Below are 9,823 nucleotides of genomic sequence, written 5' to 3'. Positions count from 1 at the left end.
TGAATAACACTGTGTGCTCAAGTGCTTGTAAACCTCCTCCAGCAGCTGAAATGCTGAGGATCACCCGTTATTAAATGTGTGATAAATCCCCAGCAGCCTCTGGACAGAGGCACTTCTCAAAGTCCATCTGGGTGAGTTTGGTGCTTGTGGAGCCAGACCCGAGCTTGGGACGTGCTGATCCTCACTCACTTGGATTTTCCCCTGGATGTCCCAGCAGAGCCTGCAGGGGTGCAGCTCCCCAGGGCTTAATGCCTCCTCCTTTATCATCCCCATCGTGCTTCCACCCGGGTTTGGTGACCTCTGAGTGCCTTTTAATCTCAGCACTAATAGGAGTTCTTTAAATACATCCAGGACCTGAGTCACTGCTTATCTTCCCTCACACCTATTTCCATCTCCTGCCTCCAGGACTGATAAAGGACCTCTGCTGGGTTTGGGTGGGCCAGGCCTTCCCTCCACCTTTCCATCTCCCTTGGAGTTTCTATTGTTGGTGCTTCTTTTATTTCATCTATCCATAAAGAATGGTGTAGGCTTAAAAAGAGCAGTTAATGCAGTGTTTCAAAAGAATATAACTTCTAAATTGTGTTTAGCTTAGCATTTCAATTCCTTCCTACTTATCCATTCAAGTACTAACATTTCATTTAAATACCAGTTGGGATAATGAGCTCTCCTCTCCTGAGCTGTCCCTGGTGTTGCACAGACTCTTCGTAGCACAGAATCTCTGGGCTGGGTTCCATCCCTGTCTGTTCATGACACCACTGAATTCACTCCTGATCCTCTGATTGAGCTCCCCTCATCCAAACCCAAACTTGTCTGATCCCTTCTCCATCCCAGCTTCTTGGTTAACCTCTGCTCTCTGTTTTTAAATTGTGTTTGTAGTTCAGAACTGACCCTGCAGGTGCCTGGTGTGATGAGGCAGGAGCTGCCTGGACCTCACTTCTTTTTATCCTGGATCTGCTCATGCTAAATTTTGGCTCCTTGACCCAGGCCAGCCTCGTGAAGTCACAGACAGGGTCTAGGTGAGGGACTTGCTGCAATAATTGTATCCAACTGCACAAAAAGCTTAATTGGGCTGTGTGATTGAAATGGAACTGAGTCCTCAGGAGCGAGTGTGAGGCTGAGGTGAGTCACAGGTCAGTCTCCAGCTGCTTTTGAAGAAAGATGTGTTTGTTGTGTCAACAGGTAGGACAATGGCAGGTGTGTGTGTGCAACAGTTCCAAGTTTACAGAAACTCAGGGCTGGATTGTTAAATTTTTCCACTTGTGTGACTTTGGCAATTTGCCTGGGAGGGCTGCGTGGAGCTTCCTGAGGCAGGGATTTACCCTGAATTGCCCCAGGACGCAGAACTAGAACTGTTCTGCTGCTGCTCGGGCAGGGCAGCACCAAACTCCAAATCTGTGTGTGTGGTGTAAAAGCAGCTCTGGGAGGAGCAGCTCAGCAGGGCTCAGAGCTGTGTTTTCCAGCTGTTGTGTGTCATAACTTATAATTTGGTACAGGATCATCTCATAAACCCTTGGATTTGTCTGCTTCAAGTCCATTGTGGATGTCACCAATGTCTCAAAGCACTGACAATTCAATGGAGTTGTGTTTCTCTTAAATCAGGTCTTACTCATTCCAATAAATTACCAGTGGAAGTAATTATATCTCTTCCAGGATAATAAAAAGGCGATTGAATCTCAGCACAATGGGATAGGGAGTTGTGTATTCCCAGACTGAGGAGCAGTTTGACTTTTGAACTTTATACAGCAATCCTGAGTGAGTTCAAAGAAGCTGAAACTGCTGGAGTCCCTTGAGCTGGGGATGGTTCCCCAGGGCTGGCCACTGTCACCTGGGCTCCCTCTGGCTCAGGGATCAGACAGCCCTGCTGGAAATCCAGCAGGAACTGGGCTCCTTCCCAGTGTGGCACTGGAGGGGTGGCACAGCTCAGCTCTTGTGCAGCCCTGGGTTTCTCCTGGGGAACAGAAGTGCTTGGCTTTGTTATCACTTGTTCAGTTTAGTTCTGACTCGAGCCAGAGTGTTTCCTCTTGCTGTGAGCAGAGCTCAGGGAACATCCAACATGGTTAAAGATCTTCTGCTCCACTTGTGATGGTTTGTGTTTGCTTCCTGGGTGGCTGGAGGCAGATTCGTGGTGAATTTTTCATCTGTCCCATCAGCAGAGTAGGTTTAGCCTTGGGAAGATGGCTGGGGTTGATTTTAATTGCTCTTAAAGTAGGAGAAGAACCAACGTACCGAGGGGGATGTGGTTCAGAGGGGTCCCCGGTTCTCACTGCAGTTTGTACCTGCACACCCCCAAGTGGCTTTGGCTCCATCTCTCCAGGCTGGGGTGGGCTGGAAGCTGTTCCTGGAGGGATGAGGATCACAGTTTGTTATGGAGCTGCAAAGGAGGGTTTGGGGTTTTCTTCCCTTTTTTTCCCCAATCTTTTATTTAAAGTCAAGAGCCACGAAGTTCCTGCTCTGGGCTTTGCTGGTGTCTTGTGCTGTGCCCGAGCAGGGAACGGGAGCTGTGGCTGCAGCCCATCTCCCAGGGAGAGAAAACTGCGGAACTCTTCCTTGGCTGGGAGTGTCGGATTCTGTCATGGGAGGCGCCAGCTCCGGGCAGGTGACTCAGGTGTGCCCAGCCCTGCCGGGGGTGACTCACGGTGACGCAGCCGCGGGGCCACCCGCGCTCCTTTGTGCCGCGCTTTGGGGCTGTGCCGAGCCCGTTCGGGGCTTTGGGTAATCCTGAAATTCAGCGCTGCAGGAGGGAACGCGCCGGCTCCCAAACGGGGCCGGGAGTGCAGGAGCGCAGCTCCCCGCGGGTCGGGTTTGCTGCAGAGAGGAAGGCCTGCAGTGCAAGGGGTTTTAATCACCAAGTCATTCATTATCTTTAGCGCTCGTGTTGTGGCAGATTCTGTTAGAATCGTGGGTTTTCCTCACTGGGGATCAATTGTGTGGTGAGCACCTCGCAGGGCCAGGTGTGGGACTGGGGGACTGCCCAGCCCGGGCTGAGGTCAGGAATCCCTCTGAGCTCCCACATCTGCTTCCCGGGCCGAGGAGCCGAAGGCAGGAGGGGTGAGGGGTCCGGGGCGTCCTTCCTCCCACACAAAGGCAGGATGCGGCTGCCCGGGAGCTCCCGGAGCCACTGCGGGCTCTGTGCGCCAGCCTCGGGCAGGGGCCGGGGCAGCGGGGCTGGGGCCCCCCGGAGCCGGGGCTGGGTCCCCCGGGGCCGTTCAATCCCGGGAAAGGGATCCCGGCAGATCCCGGGGAGCTCAGGCTGCTTTGGGCGTGGGGCTGGTCCTGGTGCTGGTCCGGGCGTGGGGGGAGCGATGCTCCCAATCCCTGGGAAGTTCAGGATCCTTCTGTGTCACGTAAAAGAAAACACGGAAAACAGCTGTCCTGGGAAAGCAGCGCTGGGGGGAAGGGAATTGTAGGGAATTGTTCGGTTCCCCCTCAGAGGCTTTGTGTTCAGTCCAGGGGCAGAGCTGCAGCTCGTGTAAATTGTTGTGGCTATGGAATAAATGGAATTCTGCTGCCAACGTCAGCTGGGGAATGGCCCCTGGAGAGGAGGGTCAGCGTGAGGGGCTGGGCTCTGCAGGGGCCAGGTCCTGCCTTATCTGCTCTGCCAGGCCTTCCTCTGGTCCTGTCCCCTCCCCTGACCTGTGCCCGGGCCGTGTCCTGCTCCTGGCTGGCCCCGAGTGCACCAAGGGTCCGGCCCCTGACCCCACGTGCGGTGGGAGAAGGGAATTTCTGTGGGGGCACAGCCCGGGAAGCTCTGGAGGTTTTCTACCTGCGGATGCTTTTTGTAATTCCTCGTTCAGGCTTTAAAACTCGAGGTTCAGATGAAACCAAAGCCGAGGAAGCGTTTGTGAGAAATGTGGATCCCTTTTAAGAATAACCCCCCACCAGGCTTCCCCTCTCCAGGAGGGAGGAAGCTCCCATTAAAAATTGATAGTCTCCCTGTCAGCTGGATTTTAATTCAGCAAGTGGGTTTGACTACTGATGTGAAAAAAATTACCTTTGTCACCATGCTGATATTTTTTTAATGAGACAGAAATGGTTTGGCACCTTTCCAGCTTATTAAAACCTTTGTGAGTCCACAGGCACCGGCACAAGGGGATGAGAAGGGAAAATTACATTAAGTGCATGATTGGCAAAACAAAATCGAGCTCTTTTTTATTTATTTATTTTTAATCTATTACAAGCCTGAGAATGAATCTTCTATTATTTATGGGCGAGGATAAAGGGAGCCGTCCCTGTGACTGCAGGCAGACTCCGCTTTCAGCTCAACTCTTCTTTCCAGACAGGGAAAGCGGACACCTGCTGTTATCCAGGACAGAGATAAGTGAAGGGAGCTGTGTGAAAAGGGAGAAATCCTCGTGTTCTGTGGAGAGCAGGGCGCTGGGGATGATTGATCTGGGTTTGTGTCAGAGCTCTGTGGTTCCAGCTCACCCTCACAGGGGTAAAGCCTTCCCCCTCCCAAGGGGCTCAGACCCCTTCAGGCCCTGCATCCCGGAGTCACCCCGGGGTCTCCTCCTGCACCGGGCCGGCTGCAGGAGCTGCTGCAGCCCCGAGGTTTTGCTGCTCAGGCCCGTCCCGAGGCCGGCCGTGCTGCCAGGGGGGATCTGGCCCCTCTCCAGCTCCGTTTCCTTCCTGCGCCCGCCCGGCACCGCGGGACCCACCGCAGCCCGTGTGGATCCAGCTCCGCTCCCTGCCCGTCCCGGGGGTTTGGCACTGGGCTGGCAATGCTGGCACCTGTGGGAATTGGGCTGGCAATGCTGGAACCTGTGGGAGTCCTCGTGGGACCCCCCTGCTGCCTCAGTGTCCCCCAGGACCACGGCTGCAGCATTCCCGGCGCCTCAGGGAGATCCCTGCTGATAAAGGGCAGGATGCAGCTCCTGTGAGGACACCGTGTGCTGATACCCAGGACTCCTCCGGCGGCCCGGAGCCCCCAGAGGGGCTGTGGAGAGAGAGGGGTTTCCCTGCTGCCAACAGAGGATTTGGGTTTATCCTCTCTGACTGCACATCCCACTATTAATGAGCAACCAGGGCACCATTTGAATTTTAATGACATCACAGATGCAGCGCTGCTAATTGCTCATTTGCTTATCTGGAACGAGTTTTAAATCTGTGAAAGAAAGCTGAATCACGGAAACCTCTTGTGCAGCTGATGGGGCAAGGTTAGAAAAGCAGGTGCCCGTGTTTTAACCCCCCCAGTGGCAATTCCTGCCCTCTCCATGCCCACCTTGCTGCCCTGATCCCCTGGGATAAAAGCAAAGGATTGAAAAGGGAAAATCTCCTGGTACTCAGAGAGATGCTCTGAGAGCCTGGCTGGGGTTGGACATCCCTGGCTGGGCCGGGGACAGAGGGTGGCTCCAGCCCTCAATTATCTCTCCCGGTTTGTGCCTTAATTTTTGGCTCTAAGTGGCTCTTACCGTCCCTCAGGAGGAGCCTCACAGCAATCATTACACAGCCAAACTCCGGGGTAAAGAGGTGATAATTAAAATTGCAAAAGCAAATACCCCATGATGTGAAATACCAGAATTTCAGCCTGAGCAGGTCGAGCGTGTGCTGCAGATAAGGAGCAGGGAGATGGGGAGATTGGGGAACTCTCTGGTCCTGCCCCCAGGATTGCTGTTGTTCTCCCCATCTGCAGGGCACGGTGGCTTTGCTGGGACCGCAGCTGCCTTTGGAGCCGGTGACTCAGGAGGTTTGGGTTCCGTTCCCCATCCTGCCGTGGGTATCCCAGGGATTTGGGATGTCATTCCCTTGGCAGCGCCTCAGGGTGCGAGGTTTGGATAAAGTGGAGGAGTTTCTGTTGCTGTGTTTGGAGAGCTGGAGCATTCCACACGCTGCTGCAATGCAAATAATTTTATCAGAAAGATTATTTCTAAATCCTGGTAGAACTGCGAGATCTTGGCCTCTTGTCCTGCCCACAATTCCTTTTCTTTCTTGAGTACTTGGAAAAAACTCCGGCTCCTTCCAGTGTGACTCAGGCAGGAGGAAATAAACCCCACATTCATCATGTCACTGCTTGAGTCAGATCGGCTCTGACGCCATCGGGCCGGAGCAGGGTGGCTCTGGGAGGTGTCCCTCTGTTCCTTGGGACAAATGTCACTGCTCCCAGAGGTGGACTTTGCCCAAAGAGCCTCCTGGAAAGCCCGGGGGGTTTGGGATGCTCAGCTTCACCCCACAGGCAGAGCAGGGCAGAGATGTGTAACTCCCTGTGGTGCCCAGAAGTGGTTTGGCTCTGTGAAGGCGGCAGTCCTGCCCTGAGCTGGGATGGGTTATCAGGTGCTCTGATGGAATCAGAGAATCAGGGAATGGTTGGGGTGGAAGGACCTTGAAGATGATCCAGTTCCACCCCTGCCATGGGCAGGGACACCTTCCAGTGTCCCAGACTGCTCATCCTTGGACACTGCCAGGGCTCCAGGGGCAGCTCCTCTGAACAACCTGTGCCTCCCCACCCTCACAGAGAAGAATTTTTCCTAATACGGCTTTGGATCAAGCCAGCCTGGAGATAAAGAGGTTTTGTGTTGGACGTGGTTTTTTGGTGGATCTTTTTCTCTGTGGTGCTGGGCTGCACCTCAGAGGGAAAATCGAGAATTTTGGTGTAATTGTGACTGGAGTGATCCCTGCAGAGCCGTGGGAGGGGGGCTGAAGCTGGGGAGGAGCTGCTGCTTCCCTTTTCCCCTGCAGCCCCCAGAGCCGCTGCTGCCTTTCCCCAGCTCCCCTTCCCTGTCCCTCACACCCTGCAGCCCTTTAGAAACCCCCAGCAAACAGAGTTTTGCCATTTCAGCTCCGTGAATCCAGCTGGGATAAAATGCACAGGGTTCCTCTGGGGAGCCCCAGCTCCCGGCAGCTTCCAGGCTTTGCAGAAGGTGGGAATTCAGCAGGAAACCTCGGTGGTGGCGTTTGATTGCTGCTGCAGGGGACAGTGGCTGATTTATCCACTTCATCAACCTCAGCCAGGCAAAGCTGGGGTGGTTATTTCGGGAGAAGCAGGTTGTGCAGTGCTTTTTCCTTCACCAAATCTCCTTATCAGCCCAGGTGTTTGAATCACCTGGGGACTAACCTTAAAAGAAAACAGCCAATACCTGAATTTATTTACTTTCAAGCAACTTCTATACATAAAGGTGGGGAAATATAGATTTTAATCAGGCTCACAAAACTGCCTTTTTTTTTTTTTTTTCTCTTTCCCAAATAATTTTTCAAGCCAGGAATGCAGTACATTCGGGGTTTTTAAAGGACTCCTTGTCTGTGTGCATCTGCTCAGTGCTGCCATGGGAAGGTTTCCCAGCACTCAGAGCCTGCTCCATCTCTGCCTCTTTATCCTTTCCAGGTCTCTTCCTGCAGAAGGGAGAAGCCCAATCTTTGTTTCCTGATGCTCAGAGCAGAGGCCAGGCTGATATCTGAATTTGGAAAGTAGGGCAGTGAGAAACCCCGGGCAGAGCATGGCAAGAGCCTCCTGCTGAAAGGGGAGAGTCGGGCATTCAGTTACTGCTGTGGTGTGTGTGGTCCTGGCAGCCAACTCTCCTCTTCCTGCTCGGGTATCACCTGCAAAGGCAGGGAGCTGACAGCACCTCACCTTCCCCCGTGCTCCAGAGGAAGCGAGGTGAAAACTCTGCCTGTGTCAGCATTCCCAAAAAGCTGCCCTGGTGCCTCCATGGAGGGAAACCTGCAGACAATGTCCCCTTTGTCCCCTCCCTGCTTCTGGGCGCCCTGAGATGCTGAGTCCAAACATTTAACCACAAAATGCATTAATTACCATCCAGCTCCCCGGGGAAAGGACCATACGCCAGTAACCAGGGGAGACAAAAAAGGAAGAGGCACGGAAAGGCCACGATTGTTAAATGACTCCAGTGCAATTACTGCCACCGAAAGTTCTTGATGAACATTTCCTAGAAACATTGAGTTGTCCCACCTCTGCGCTCGGAGCGGTGCTAGCCTGGGCCAGGGAACAGAGGAGTGACCCAGAAACTGTGGGATGAAGTCACCTCCCCACACAATGACACGGGAGGTGTCCTGTGCTGCTGTAACCCTGCCCCAGCCCATGGCACACAGCTCTTCTCCATGGGCTCTCCCCCGTGGCAGCTGTGAGCTCTGGGGCCGGCTCCGTGCGTGTCCTCAGCTGCTCACTGCGGATAATCCCAAAGTTTGGCAGCCAACCCGGAGGAAAACGAGCCATGCAGGGACAGCTGGTTGGGAATCACAGCGAGCTGCAAACAGGCTGACACCACAGCAGTTGGATTTCCCCCACAATCCTTGGAGATCTGGCGGGCTCCCGGCAGCTCCAGACCAAACCCTGCTCGGCGCGGGGGAAAGAAAAGAGGAATGAGCCGTGACAAACTCGTCCCTCTTGGGAGGCAGGTGATGGATGGAGCCCAAAATCCCTCTGGGGGCCTGGATGGAAGGGAGGAGCTCCTGGGATTACTCTGCTGAAGGGGCAGCAGCTTGTGACACAAGGGATGCCCCACTGTGGCTGAGCTTCTGCTGCTGCCTCCCAGCCCAGGATCCCAAATTAACCATGGAATGGGAATTCTGGTGTTTATAACCAGGGTGTGTCAGCCCTGCCTTTCCTTCAATAGGTGTCCCTGGGCAGTTCTTGTCCCAGCTGTGCCCAGCTTGGCTTTCAGGAGCTGCAATGACCCCGACAGTCAGGACAGGCTCCTGCCTCCAGCCCCGGCCAGCCCTGGTGCTCTCCTTCCCAAACCTCCCCAGCACCTTTCTTCTCACAGCAGCCTCATTACAATTAAAAAATGGGATGTTCATTCATGTGTCCCGCTGAGTGACAACATGACCTGTGTGCTGAACTCCTGCCATGCCTGAAAAATTCCCCATAGGAATAAAAACCCTTTTTTAAGCCCTGGGGTCAGCGTGGCAGCAAATTCCACCCCAGGAACACGCACAGCCAGGGCAGGAGAGGGCCTGCTTTGATATCTTTAACATCTGATGCCTCCAGTTTCAAAAGCACTTGGAAAGTTTGAGATGGAAAAACTGCTGCAGAAAGGCCAAAAAGGCCCAAGAAGTGAAACAATCCCACGTTGTTTCGCTGCTCTGCCAAATGGGAACGAAGCTCCTGAATGCAGCATAAAATAATATTGAGGGAGTGACCCACTGAGCACACATGGGGGGCCAGAGTTGCTTTGTTCCCACTCCATGGCTCGCTGCAAATTTGGCTCTGAGTAAGTCACTGAACTTTCCTGACTCATTCCTCACCGCTGTTAAAGGTGGGTGATGCTCATTTCCCTATGGATTGTTAGGAGCACTGGGGATTTATTATGTAAAGCGTGGACAAATTAATTCTAAGTGTTATGGAAAAGAAAGAAATAAATCCAGAATAACACAAGCAGCAATTACTAAAGGAGGAGAGAATCAAGAGCTTTCAGACTGAGCACTGTTAGAGGTTTCATTTGAACGGGGAGCATGAGGGGTTTGGTAAGTGGCAGCTGGAAACCAAGAAAATGTCATCTGAAAGTGAAATAACCGAAAAGAAATCAAAGCAGAGCCAGGGCTGGTGCAGCTGGGTATAAATGAAATAAGCTATTAGCTGCTCTGCGAGATACCAGCAGGGGAGAGCTTTTGTTAGAGCAGAAATGCAGCAGCGGTGAGGGAAAAACAGCCCTGGCAGCTCCTTTGTGGGGCTGGGAAACATTAAAAGGCCCCGAGTGCCTTGCAGACCTCAAATTTGTTGCTCTACACCCACCTCTGTGGGCGCTGTGGGAGAGCTGTTTCTTTGTGCTGAACCACTGCCTGTTCTCGAGCAGGTGGGGCTGTGCTGTGGGGAGCCCTGGAAAGTTCTGCAAGTTTGGGATTTTAAACTTTTTGGTGAAGCAGGTCCTTGGCTCAG

This window comes from Prinia subflava, chromosome 24, assembly GCF_021018805.1.
Source record: "Prinia subflava isolate CZ2003 ecotype Zambia chromosome 24, Cam_Psub_1.2, whole genome shotgun sequence".
Lineage (NCBI taxonomy): Eukaryota > Metazoa > Chordata > Aves > Passeriformes > Cisticolidae > Prinia > Prinia subflava.
This window is presented reverse-complemented; position numbering follows the sequence as displayed.